This window comes from Mobula birostris, chromosome 14 (genome assembly GCF_030028105.1).
Source record: "Mobula birostris isolate sMobBir1 chromosome 14, sMobBir1.hap1, whole genome shotgun sequence".
In the NCBI taxonomy this organism is placed as follows: Eukaryota; Metazoa; Chordata; class Chondrichthyes; order Myliobatiformes; family Myliobatidae; genus Mobula; species Mobula birostris.
This window is the reverse complement of record NC_092383.1, coordinates 74,658,859-74,673,612: the sequence shown is the minus strand read 5'-3', so window position 1 is coordinate 74,673,612 and position 14,754 is coordinate 74,658,859. Positions and strand designations below refer to the sequence as shown.

At 40.7% G+C, this 14,754-nt stretch overlaps 1 protein-coding gene across 3 annotated transcripts in view; it reads right to left on the bottom strand.

Moving 5' to 3' along the window:
* Positions 1-14,754, bottom strand: part of foxp4 (forkhead box P4) — a 465,538-nt gene that overhangs the window by 446,619 nt on the left and 4,165 nt on the right. The window contains exon 1 of one of the 3 annotated variants that reach the window (XM_072278679.1): positions 7,406-7,477. The exons of the other annotated variants lie outside the window; for them this stretch is intronic. The gene's annotated coding sequence lies outside the window, so the exon portion shown is untranslated. Of the gene's footprint in view, positions 1-7,405; positions 7,478-14,754 lie in introns of those variants that run through there. 3 annotated transcript variants of the gene reach the window in all.

Below are 14,754 nucleotides of genomic sequence, written 5' to 3'. Positions count from 1 at the left end.
AGGTTTTTATATATTATATATTATGAAAACAGATATCAATATGTATGATCGAATCTAATCAGAAAGTTTGAGTGGTTTACATACAGCTAAGCAGATATCCTGCGTGACACACAATTTGGGTGTAAATTGATTAAGTTCCGTGGTTTATTCAATAGTGTTTATTGTCCCCTCCCTTAACACCTGATGATTCCTTTGTCAGAGACTTTAATTTGCTTCCATGTCTCTATTGACAACAAAAATAAACAGAAAGGTATTGTTGAAAAAGACAAGAGCTAAAGATGAGTGACCAGGAGCAGCCCCCATTATCTTGTATATCACAGCACATCATCCGATACTGCTTTATGATTTTATTTCAACAATTTACTTTGTAGAATTCTGTTGAATGGAGAATATATCAAGGTTCTCAGTAAGATCTGTACATAGGAATTCCAAAGTTTCGCCAACGACTGAGCTTCTTTCTACTGTTCAGCTCCATGACACCTTAGAACACATTTTCACTTGAGAGAATTAGCATACAATAAAGAGGTCAATTAGGAAACGGAGAGCCATAAGGCTAAGTTACGTCAGCAAAGGCAGACCAGTTTTTCTATGGAGTTTCTGTTGGTCAGGCTGGTGCTGAGAACAAACTTCTCACTTCAGTTCCTTATTATAAGCACTCGTGGTCCCTTGAAAACGTGAAAATACCAGGATTTCAGGCAGGCATCTCAGTTAAGAATTTCTACCCAGATTTCATTATTCTATGACAAGCGAAGTCCAAGACAATTAGCGTTTAGGAACATCACAGTTCTCACTCAACAGAATCCAGTGTTGTCATCACACACCCTGAGGACAGCTACAGCAAGGTTTATGTACAAACCAAACCTCCTTCTACACTAGGAGTGAAGATGGCTCCAAGGAACTAAAACAGAATTCAGAATGTGGATCAAAGCTTCCTCTACATGGTCACATCAAACATTTCTAGAGGAGGATCAGTAGAGTTTAGAAACCTTGCATACCCTTGCAACAATATATTGTAGTGTTGGCCATCTCCAGTACTGTACCATGTGGTTAGTCCCCAATTTAGTCTCAGCATGTGACTGGTTTCACAGGAAATCCATTAACAATAGGGCTTGAGTGGACAATGTCCAAATGAAAGACTTCATTTCTACATTAATTGCATGGAGAGTCACAGTCACATAGAATGCAAAGTACCAGAGCAAGGACAACAAACGCATTTACAGAAAGTTATAGTTTACCTTCTTGTACTGAAGCCGCTGGTTTGGTGGGCACCATTCTCTTAACTATCCATTCAAAGTTTGTCTAAAGGGGAACTACTGGGCATGAGAGAGAGTGAGAATAAATTGCAGAGCTATGAGGAAATGAGCAGGGTGGATAGAGCTGTTGGGAACTCAGTGGGTTGAATACCATAATAAGTAAGTTGGTTTCAGAACATTCCTCATTTGAGGACTGTCCCATCCATAAGTGTATTTTACATAGAATTTAAAACAGTACAGGCCCATGACCCATAATGTTGTGCCGACCTTTTTGCCTTTTTCCAAGATCAGTCTAACTCTTCCCTCCCACATAGCCCTCCATTTTTATTTTGCCTATCTGTCCATCTAAGAATCTCCTAAATGTCATCTATATATCAGCCTCTATCACCACCCCTGGCAGTGTGCTCCACACACCTACCACACTCAGTGTAAAAAATATACCTTTGACATCCCCCCAATATTTTTCTCTAAACACCTTAAAATGATGTCCACTCATATTAACCATTTTTACCCTGGGACAAAGTCTCTGGCTGTCTACCCTCCTTTTGTCTTGTAAACCTCTATCCGTCACCTTTCATCCTCTTTCATTCCAAAGAAAAATAATCTTAGCTCACTCAACCTCTCCTCATAAGACATGCTCTCTAATCCAGGCAGCATCATACTAAACTAGTTTTCCTAATAGAAATGTAGCAAGGTTCACAGACCAATAATTATCTTGATGACCATTGGTCAATGTCTTCCCACAAAAGGCTAGGAGTTTTCTCATCTAAACTCAGCCAAGACTGAAAACAGAATTGAATATGGACCTCATTTCAAAACTTTGTACAGGCATTACAACAGGTTGAAAAACTTGCTGGCAAAATTACAGAATGCATGATAATAAGCCAATAATTTAAAAAACAAAAACAAGTAGAGTATAATTCAGAGAATTTGATCAACTTTTCAAGTTCAATGTCAAAATCTCAGAATGAGGCTGAAACTAAATCCTGGCTTCCTTTTTAGGGATATTAAACTATCAATTCACAATGTTTAAAAGTCAATCAGAACTATTTGATACCAACTGTTGTTATCTTTACTCAATTTCCAAATACCAATTTTTCCATCCATTCAGCTCTTGCATTTTCACTTCGAAACAGTGAAACACTTTCTCTCTCACTTTCTGCTTCCTCTGCAATCCAAAAACCCTAGACACCAAGTTTGCAGTCTGCTTGACTCTGCTGGCTATTACTGCCCACCAGTACTCTGGCTCAGTGGGCAGCATTCATCAAATCAGAAACGTTGTGGGTTCAAAAGGGATCTAGTACTTTCCCAGAGTATATGACAAAAAAAAAACTCTTCTCGGGCTTCCAGCTGGGTACAAATATCAATTTTAGCCCACACTTCAATGACAAGCTCTGCCATCTTCATCAGGGATGATGCCTAGGCATGCCTAGTCCAGCGGGTTCAATTTCCAGATCATAAACTTAAATTCAGAAGTCTAACTTGATGGAGAACTTCACTGTCAGCAGTGTCTTCTTTTGGAGGAGATGTTAAAATGAAAAAGGTCTGTAGTTTCAGTGAACATTTCCATTGGATTTTTTTTAAATAACTGCAGGGATGAGAGGTTGAAACATAGATAAACTGAAGGACCTGGCAATGGTATTATTAGAGCGGAGAAAGATGAGAAGAGATTTAATAAAGGAGTACAAACCAATGACAAGTTCAGATCAGGTAAATAAAGAGAAACTATTCGAATTCCAATGGAAACCAGCCTCCCTTCCATGGATTCAATCTATACTTCTCACTGTCATACCAAAGCATCCAGCATAATCAACGATCTCTGCATATTCTTCGACATTCTTTCTTCACCCCTCGACCACTGGGCAGAAGACACGGAAGTCTAAAATACATACCACCAAGGGCAGCTTCTACTGCACCGTTATAAGACACTTGAATAGTTTCCTAGTATGAGAGCTTGGACTCTCAGCCTCAAAACCCACCTCATTATGATCTTGCACCTTAGTGTTTACCAGCACAGCACTTTCTCTGCAGCTGTTATTCTTAAATCTGCATTGTTATTGTTTTATCCTGTACTACCTCAGAGCACTGTGTAATAATTTGTGTGAATAGTATTCAAGAAAAGCATTGTATTTTGGTCTAAGTAGCAATAATAAAACAATTCCCATTAAAGTAATGGAGTCATGGAATGAGCTTCTTCAAACCATCTTCTCTGTGCTGTTCAAAAGCTAATCCCACTGGATCCAAAGTTCTGTAGATCATAGCTTACAATGTGAGTTTCTGCCTGCAACTTCCATTCAGGCAGTGAGTTCAGTCGCCCTACAACGCTCCTGGTTAAAACACAGACTCCTCTCTAATCCTTTTAACAATTACATTAAACATACACACCTCATCCTTAATACGCACCCAATCCACAAGTCTCAGGTTTGGCCTAGGGGAAAATACGACCTATCTGTTTACTCTTCATGCCTTTATACAGCTCAATTAAACCTCTCCTCTATTCCTAATAACACCTCTCCCTTCAATTTATCCAATAATTTCTCATAGCTCAAGGAAGTCTGCAAATGCTGGAAATCCAAAGTAACACACACAAAATGCTGGAGTAACTCAGCAGGTCAGACTCTTTATGGAAATGAATAAAGGGTTGACATTTTGGGCTGAGACCTTTCTCATAGCTAAACATCAGTTTTGGCAACATGCGACAAACGTCCACAGTAGCCTCTCCAATGCAATGGTATCTTCATCAAAAAGGAATCCAGATTATCAGATCCAGGGGTGAGGTGAGGGATTTATTTTTTCCATAGAGCAAGTAAAGCAGTCAGCATTACAACCTGGAATATATGACCTCTAGATATTGTTAATGCGGATGCAATTGTGGCTTTCAAAGCAGAATTGAGTAAATGTTTGAGAGTATAGAATGGGGAAATGGTGCTGATTGGATTTTTCTCCTTTTTAGCCAGTTGTGGATAACTTACTTTAACTGCAAGTTTATGGGTTGTGAGGTAGTGGCCAGTGTGAGGCAGGAAGTGGCTGATGAGGTGAGCAAGTGGGTAACTGGTAAGGTGGTCTGCTCCTTCTGCCAGTTACTGTTTGTGCACTCTTGAGAAACAGCCCCCGGGTCCTGAATGCCATCTCCAGAGTTCCTTCCCCACTTTGAGCAGTCATGGGCCAGGCATTCCCAGGAGTCAGTGGGAATCTTGCACTTTTCCAAGGAGGCTTACAGAACATTCTTGAATCTTTCCCTCTGTCTGCTTAGTAATATCTCCCAGTCACAGAGCTCAGAACTGAGAGATTGTTTTGGGAGTCTGGTGTCAAACAACATTGCCTGTCCAACAGATCTACTTGAGTGCAATTAGGATCTCAATGAAAATGTTGACTGGAAAAGGATAATGACTGAGTTTCTCAACAAAGAGCAAATAGGCTTGATGGGCTGAAGGGCCTTCTTTGGTGCTGTACTTAACATATCATTTTAAGAGCAGGGACATTCTTCTTTGCATGGCAGACCAGTGCTTATCCATCAAACTACACCACTGGAAGTATCTATTTAGTCATTTTCAGATCACTGTTCACTCCATGCTAATTAGGGGCTGTCTTTCCCTGCATTAACACAGTGACTTGGCTTCAATGGCTATAAAGTTCTCAGAGACCACGAGAAGCGCAATATAAATGAATTGTGAAATGAAACAAAACTTGCATTGATATTTCACCATTCACGTCACTTTTAGGACATCTCAAATGCTTTACAACATTTAGATATTTCTGAGGTGCAGTCTCTGTTATAATGTGAAAAACCTGCAGCCAATTTGAACACAGCTAGCTCCCACACAAAATAACCAGTAAACGTTAAAGTGCAACAATGCTAGATGGGAGATAAATGTGGACTAACACATTGAGAGACGTCCTCTCTTTTTCTGAATATCAGGGGACATTTTATAATACTTAGAGAGCAGAGAGGGCTTCAGTTCAAAGTCTCACCTGAACATCAAGGTCTACAACTGTGCAGCACTCCCTCAGCATGGCAAGAGAATGAGCCAGTGATTCTGTGGTCAAGGTACCAGAGGGAAAATCAAATCCACAAACTTCTGATACAAGTGTGCTACTCACAGAGCCACAGCTGGCAAAAGTGTGGCTGCAAAACAATGAAAGAAAATACTTGCATTTTTATGGTGCCCTGCAGGCCCAGTAAAATATTCCTGATGGGTATTCATGCCGTAATTTAAGAAATGCAGCAGCCTATTTGATCAAAGAAATGTTCTGCAAACTGGATAATTATCTCTTTGTAAATTTGGTTGTCCCATGTAAAATGTCTCTCCCAATATACAGTAAAACATTATTTATATTTTTGTTTAGGTTAAAAAAGTACATTATTTAGTGAGCTCACTGACCAATTGAAATTTATAATTTCCTCACATATTTTACCAATATGGATAACAGAAGGTTGGGCCAATGACCTTTCCTCTGATCTTAAATGATTGGGACTTGGTTCGAGCAGATACAAGAGCAAATGTTCCAGATGATAATAATATAGAGAGAAAAACAGTGAAATAGATCACAGACAATTGGGAATTCGGTACATAATTCAGGTGAAAAAATAAGGAATTTGGAAATAGAACTAATTAATTATTGTCACACGTAGTGATATTTTTAAATTTTATTTAATTATTTATTCCCAATAAGCCTTTCAGGCCATGTCGCCCAGCATCCTCTGGTTTAACCTGAACCTAATTACGGGATGATTTACAATGACCAATTAACCTATCAGCCAGTACGTCTTTGAACTGTGGGAGGAAACCGGATCACCCGGGAGGAAACCCATGAGGTCACAGGGAGAACGTACAAACTCCTCACAGACAGCAGTGAGAATTGAACCCAGGTTGCCGACACTGTAAAATGTTGTGCTAACCATTACACTACAGTGCTGTCTGTATCGTGCTAAATAGAGAAAAACTTGTCCTGCATACAGATCAAATCTTAACACAGTGTATTGATGTTGGACAAGGTAAAACAAAAACAATGCAGTAAAAAAAAGTATAACAACTACAGACAAAGTGCAGTGCAGGTAAGCTATAAGGATCAAGATCACAATGAGGTATATTTTAAGGTCAAGAGTTCAAGAACCCTTTTTATTTAATTTAAGCTCAATGAAGATTATTGAAGATCGAGAATGGGCAATGATTTTTTTGGATATTCCAATGCACGATTTCCAGAAAGTAAAAGAGCATTCAGATAAAGACATAACAATCCAGCAGCGTTTTAAGGTTTGTAATTGTAAGATAAATAGCAGCAAAAAATGGGAAACAATAAATACGGATGATGCTTTGGTGACAGACTGTGGTTTTACATCAGGTAAACAGTGATGTACTCAGCCCGGGTTATCAATGCCAGTATTTATGCTCCTGGTAGCCTCATTTGGACCTTTTCATCCAACTCGATCAATCAGACCCTTACTCTTTTATTTGCTTCCACTTATTTGTAAGAAGGAGAAGGTATCAAGCAGAATCACTCACACGAAGGAACAGACTGGAAAATAGAATTATAAACGGAGACTAGGAACATTCCCATTGCAGGGAGAACCGATGAGAGGAGATTTAGTAGAGTTTTTTAAATTAGTTAAAGAATAAATAATCCAAAAGGTAAGTTACTTAGTGACAAAGGTCATCAATTTAACATGGTCAGTAAGACAGCGGGCAGAGAAGTTTGAGAAATAATTGTTATTCAGAGCGTTATTGAAGCATGGTATGCTTTGATCCCGAGTGTATTGAGACAGAGAATCCATTGTACATTTTAAGGAAAAATAAATGAATATTAGACTTCAGTGAAGGATCAGGCCAGCCGGATTAGCTTTAGATTTCTTTAGCAAAGAGACAATGCAGACCTGATGATCCAAATCTACTTTTTTTGTGTGTGCTGTCTGCTTGTATAGATTTTTGATCTGCAAGCCAATAAATGTTGATTTCAAAACTCTTGGCCTGATGTGTGATGACGCAATAGAGGCAAAATAAAGTACAAACATTTCAGACATCATAAATTGCTGTTTCATTTCATCACTATCTGACAATCTCAGAAACAAAAAGCTTTTCAATCACCACTCCTTCCTGCCCACCCTCCTCCCACCACTTAGGGCAGTGCTCTCCAACGCATACTTTGCCACTTACTGTGTCTCTTCGGCTGCCGCCATTCTTCATGAGGGACCCTATAATCGGTACATTTCCTAGAATGAACTTTGCGTCGAGTCTGATCCTGCCCTGACCAGACCCGGGAATGCTGGGTAGCGGCAGAGACACCGGCTACCGTCAACCCCCTCCCGCTTGCTTAGAAATAACATTTCATATTCACGTGGCACCCTTTACAACCTCAGGGCATTCTACCCGGCAAGTTATTTCTAAAATGAACTCACTCTTATCAGGCAGGATGCGCATAGTAAGAACACTGAACCCCGAATCCAGAAACTAGCATATCATGTGTGTGAAGTTTATTGATGTACACCGGATAGGTCATCAGGGAGAGATCCATATGTTCGGTTTTATTTCTGAAACATTGCCTCGAGATATTTTTTCATTCATTTGAAAGAACAAAGTCGCCTTAGCTTCCTATCTCAGATGGCACTTCCGACAATGCCGCATCCCCATAGAACAGCACTGTGTCAATTTTGCGGTCAAATCTCGTAAGAGTAGTTTCTGACTTAAAGGTTTGTGGGATGCTAACCACTAGGCTAAAGCTATCCCGAAGAGTAGGCATTGCTCTCGCTTCCCGATCAAAGATTCAGCACAGACCTTTCTCCACAGTATTCCGTTCATTAAAGCCCTTGCGCCAACCACAACAAAGTACTGCTTACCCCCGCGCGTGCTGTTCTACACCAGCTCCCAACTAAGCAATGCCTGGATTTTTTAAAATCGTCATTCCTTGTTTCGAAATCCCTTTCTAGTTTCAGCCCTCACTATCTCTGCAATAACCTCTAGTCAAATAATCCTAAAATATCTGTGCCCCAGCAGTTCCTTCCTCTCGAGCACCTCCGAATTCAATCACTCCGCCACTGACAATACTGCCTTCAGCTGCAAGGGCCCCAAACCTCAGGATTCCTTCCCTAAGCCACTCTGCTTCTGTATCTGTCTTTTCTCCTGTAAAACTCAGCTCCGACCAAACTTTTGGACACCTTCCCCAAGACTTTGTGAAACCTTTGGAACATTTTGTTTTTGCGATGTTAAAACCAAGTTGTTGTTAATACGATTTCAGACGAACAGAAAAGGTGAGGCGGCGGTGGGAAGGGGGCGACGGATCGGGTCAAAAATCTATCTCGTGACAAATCTCAAGCCCGTCATTTGCAAAATACAAATCATCCCAGGTCGCTGTTTTTCGCTAACCTGGTTTTGGGACGGAACAGCAGAAAGGCAGGGTAACAAGGTAATAAGATGCTAATTCATTAATAAGATGCTAATTCAGTAATAGAATGCAACCAAAACGCGACGTTTTAAATAAAATGACACCAAAAATAAGTCGTTACAATTCTTTTTGAATGAAACATATTATTTGTCAAAGTTTCCCTTGCTAACTTGATCTTGCAAACAGTCTTAGAAAATAAAACGCAAGGTGAAAGCGATCTAACATTTCCTGACAATCTGTGATTTGAACGGTTTAATTTTTTTAAGGCACTTTATAAAATATCCAGTTAGGATGGTGATACTTTAAGCAAATGTAATTACAGTGTTTCGTGTCCCCCTCCCTTTAATAATGTCAGGGGACTATAATCCCTTCGTCAAATCAACACAATAAAGAGTTTCTTGCATTGCATACAAGCATTGTTCAAAGGACCTGTCAGCCCTCGACTGGGAGCCGCGCTCCGTCTGAATGCAATTAGCGTTTTTTTATATAAAAAAACTATTCAAAAGACATGCCAAATGAGAACAAGCCGTATCAGCCCAGCAATAAAGGAATTTAAAAAAAACACAACCCGTGTTTCTGAGCAAGTAATTACAGTGTTAGTATACTAGTTGCAAGTGCAAGACTGCAAATTACCTCCGATTTCAATAGATAGTTTAGAGCCTGAGTTTCTATTAGGCTCAGAACGGTGCAGGCGATCAGTATAAAGGAGATCCCAATACCCCCCCCCAACCCCCTTGTGCGGTCGAATAGTACAAGTTTCCCCCGCCATCCGACTCATCTCTCCCCTTTCCCTCACCCCAACAATGATTCAAGACGACGCGTTTGCAGGAGTTTTGGAGAGTGAGAGAGCGTCTGGGACAAACAGAGGGAGTCACAGAAAGGCCAAACTCGGAAAAGGCTGGAGCCGCGAGTGTGCCGGGGGAACTCGGAGCAGATCGGCCGGTGTCTGAGAGAAGAGCAGACAGGTTAACAACCCCTTGCACTCCAATACTTTGCAGAAGCTGACAAGTACTGCGACGGCAAGAGATTCTGTTTCCAGTTCCTTTGGATGGCTTGTTTTAAAATCGAATCAACGTGCATACTTTTAAATGTCAGTTCCCCTCTTCCTTCAAGTACTTGCAATTCAGGAAAAGGTTTTAGGGAAAGAGTCTGTCATAATTGTTCCCTGAATATTATTTGATGTCACTCCTATAACCCGTTAAAGGATTCGGCTGCAGTCCAGTTGTCATTATTTTGACTATTTCCCCTTTTTTAACTGCAGCAAAACGCCGTTCAGGAGGAATTCGCCCTGCTTAACGGTCAAGCAGCCAAATCCTGACCGCCCCCACCCTCGACTCTCCACTATCTCATTTGTCAAACCTCGTCAACGGTTTGGTGCTGCCAGCTTCCCTTTTCCTCTCCTGACTTGAGTTGCGGCTCAAGCCCCGCCTGTTTTCTGCTCTCTCTCCCCCCAAACAGCCACTGCAACTAAAGCACACACACATATACACAACTACAGATGCTGAAACTCTGAAATAAAACAGAAAAATGCAGGAAGAATTTCCCATGTTCCCGGGAATATCTATGGAAAACAGAAAAAGAATTAAATGTTCAACTGGTCAGAACTTACTGATTCTTTTCCCCAGCTTTTGTTTTGTTTTAGTTAGCAAGACGGTGGGTTGGTTGGCAATGAACCCTGACTCGAGGCCATCCAGCTGATCCTCATCCCGATCACGAGCTTGCCCTGACGCGAATGTGCCTCGTTAGCATGAATTAATAGGGCGTCCTGGCTCATCCATCTCCCCCTTCCACCTCAGCAACCCATCTTCCCTCCGAAACCCACGGGGAATGATTCCCAGCTTTATTTCCCCGAAGTTCCTTCTGATTGACAACTATGAATTAAAACTCCAGCGGGGGTTTTGCCCGCTCTCTGTGTGGATGAGAAGACCCCGGGGCCAGCGACTTCAAGCTCAACTGGAGTGAGCGAGTATAACGCAGAATCAACGGGAGGGGCTCACCGTGTCGTGGAACTCTGTCAAATGGGTTCGAAAGAGAAAAACGGGGTTGTGACGAAGTCAGTGTCAGTTTCTAAGATGAATTCAGATGCCCTTTATCCACCTTCATGGCCTCCGTGTTTCTACTATGTAAGAGAAATTGACTCGGCGATCCGGGTTGTACAGAGATATAGGGAAAGTGTCAGATATATAACCAGCTGCGCGAAGTACAAGAAGAGGTAGCCCGCTCACGTTCTGGTTCACGCTATCAGGGAGAGAAATATACCGCCAGTTCCCAACTGGCGTTCAAGTTACTTAAACACAGCTCTGAAATGTCCGAGTAGCTAGTTCTCACCTAGTGCAATCGAGTACCAACTGTTCTTGCACTTTGGCCAGTCAAAATAATGACATTACCAGGAAATAGTTATGAAGCGTTAGATTTGGAAAGAACAGTTGCTGCTCAGAACACCCGTGGGGAAGAGGGATAGCAAAACTGGGTGTAGTAGGCAAAATCCAAAAGGTTCTGTGTGGAGAGAAAGGCAAGGATTTACGTTGTTATGATTGAACAATCGCATCATTTCTGTTTTTATTAAATAATCTCTGATCTATACACACGGTTTTGGAGTTTGTCTGGAACTGATTGAGGAGTCTGGATATCTATTGTTTATACCAACCAACATAACGTTAGTGCACATTGAGAACCGGTTCACATTCACCCAATAATAGTGTAGCTGAGGATTTTATATTTATGATAGACTTCAAAGGGTTAAGGCTTAGTTTGCACGTGTGTGTGTGTGTGTGTGTGTGTGGGTGTGTGTGTGAGCTAACCTGTCCTGTAACAGAATATATACTATTTAGTATATATTTGTGAGACTGAAAAATCCTACCCACCCAACTCAAATAGTTTTATATATTTGCTTCCACTTTCTCGACATATTTTTCTCTCTCACTCACTCTCTTTCTTTCCGACACAGTATTAAAGTGCAATCAGGGGACTTGTTTCTCGTCCACTGCTCAGGCAAGATGATTGACAACATTCCAAGATGACAGTCTCCCTCTTGCCAAGTGGACCTTCAGGAGTTTTAGTTCTGTTGAGGGCAGCAGTTTATGCAACAATGCCATAACTACAACCCCCCCCCCCCCCCCCCCCCACGATCCGATAGTCAGGAAGAACCTTGGATCAAGTTTATGGACTCCTGGCCAGTGTTGACATCATAAAGCAACACAGTGAATCCTTCAACACCCCGAATCTCAAAGGAAAGGATATCTGCCCCTTGCCTCGCTATAGCTGAACCTTTGCCAGTCCTGGAAGCTATGAAAAGAACTAAAATATTTTGGGGATATTTTGACCTAAAGACAGGACATGTCATATAAACCCTACAAATATTCACAGGCCTGTCAGTAAGAAGGAAGGCAGATAGACGAAGAACTCTTGGTGCATGATTGTAATAAATTAAAATATATTGTCTGTTTTATTGCTCTCTATGGCTCAATATCACGCCAGCTCTCACTGTCCAAGTGCAGTGAAGAGTCGCCACTTGGACAGGAGTAACCAGCAATGAGTAAAATGGCTCCTTCACTGTGCAGACACTGATCTGATGGATCGCGTGTCTGTTGTAAAAGCCGCTTAATTTTCATCCTGTCAGTCCCAATGGGATGAAAATTAGGTGTCTTGTTTATAAGGCAGGTGATCTACTTACACATAAAGTGAAGACGAACAAAAAGAAAATGCCTTCTGATTTCAGCTAAAGAGAGGAAGTGGATTTCAGCTGAAGGGAGGAGGGGGTGGGGAAGCAGCAGATCATGGAGGGGAAGTATGGTTCATTAGGAGGAGGCGAATCAAACTTCATACTTATGTCCCATGTTCCCTTAGAACCTCTGACTTCCCTTGATGACCTTTAAACTCCGCGATAGTAAAGTACAACACATCTGAAGTACGTTATGAATCAGGTTACGTAATAAAAAAAAACAAATCCAGAAATAAATTATTTCATTTCCTTAAAAGAAAAGCTAACAAAGATGTGTCACTAATACATTGTGATGTTATTTTTTTTTGTGTGGAAGCATCTCGTCCAAAGACACAACCACATTCTGCAGGTTGTGTGCTGAAGGGAAAGTCAGGGGCAATTTTGGGTTGGAGGAGGAAACAGAACCAACGGTAGGAAAGACCTGGGGAAATTGGGAAAGTATATCTCAGCTGGCTTGCAGTCACTGTGTGAACATCATGTGCAAATTTTATAATTACCAACTAAATACTTGCACATATTGTTTCTTAAAAATGCATATCTTGGCTGCTTTTGTCGACCTTTTTTTTACTGATAACTATTCGGTTCTTTCCCAAAATAACGCCTGTCTCACATTATTAACTGGTCGTGTGACTTGAAACATTCATGGCTGTACAAATATTTCCTCTGTCCCTATAGCTATGCAAGATATTAGCAGTAAGATTTCAAATTGATTTTTCAATTGTTTCATCAGTAGTTGCATAAAATGAAAAAAGACAATATATTTTGACCAGCTTTGATCTTTCTAATATATTCAATCACTTAAATTATTGAAAAGAAACATAAAATGAGAAGATTAATCATGTCCACTGTCAACCTTCAATTATTTTATCATTTCAAGAGCAATATTCACCTTGTTTTTTTATCTCTTTTATAATTTTGTTAAATATTAAAAATGAAAACTGCAACCAATTTTCCTACGTTACAAAAAACCCTTAAAATATAGCTCTCACCATTAATATAAAGTGAATGCGGAGACAATCTTGCACAGAAAATTATAGAGGCAAATCTCTAGCTACGTCGAATGCGGAATGAACACCATTTAAAAATATAATAAATACTTTTGAATATTCTAACAAGGAAGATTATTCTCTGGTTGTTGAATGTTCTCACTGAAGGTCAATGATAGATAATTGAAAAGTTTAGATGCTGCTCTTTCTAGCTCGAAGACCTGACTTGAATATTTCTACTGCAATGTCAAGTTGGCGGGGCATCAGCTCTTAACCCAGTCACCAACGCAGAACCTGGAGTCCGGTCTGAACAAGTCATGTTCAGATGCTTACAGATCGACGTTCTGCGTTGATGACTATCTGCAATTTCTTGCAGGATGCGGAGGAGAGAAGCGGGGTAAAAAAACAAGCTGAAGAAATCTCACATGGAAATTACTGCAAGATACATCTATACAAAATGTAAAAAGTACAATGAACAACAATAAAAATTTAAAAGTTTTGACTGAAAACCAGATGGAAAATAAGTTAAAAGATTTTTAAGAAGGTAAGGACTTTTCGTCCTCTGATGGGAATGCGATTCCCTTCTAGTAAAAAGGCAGTGTTTTTTTTATAGCGCGATTGCATCTCAAAGGAAAATGAGTCCATACTTTACTCAGCAATGCTGTCTACCATCTAAGCACAGGTGTATTCAGGTACCTCTTAGGTAGGCCAGATTCTATCTTTCTTCATTTCCCTTCCACTTTCTGCTTTTCTTCATTCCTGCTTCCCTTGTTTCTCTCATTCATCTCTCTCTCCCTCCCCCTCTCTTGCCCTCTGTCTCTCTCTCTGATCTCTTTTACTCCCTCACTGGAGCGTGGGTCGCTATTTTTGCACCCCACCCTCTTCCTTGCCACCACATTTTCTTGCGTCCTTCAACTTTCGCCTCCCCACGTTTCCACTCCCTAGGTTCATCACTTATCCCGTCCTCAGCAGGGAAATATTAGGATTTTCTGTTAACAAGAAAAAAAGATTTTCAAGAAAGGCAAAGACTGCTGAATCTATTGACTAATTAACGTTCCGAAGTTTCCGTTATCACTAACGTATTTAATGACTTCGTTCTGCTTTTACTTGCAATGTTGACAGTGGCGGGGTAAAAAGCCACTGTTGACGAAAAATGCATTTCCCATAACCTGCCGAGTACTTATTTAAGAAATCAGCCATCCAACAGACTTAGGCTCTGTGGCGAGTTCTAACGGCGGCCGTGATTTCAAACACCTCAGCTCACCTTGTTGTGCCTGGTTTTGTGAAATCAAAATCTCGAGCGGTCGCTACGCCACCAATTGCAAGCCACCACACAGAAATAATAAGACCAGGCGGAGTTGCATTATATTTTGTCGAGTTTGCCTCCTAATCTCAAGTATCAAATTTCTGCAGAAAT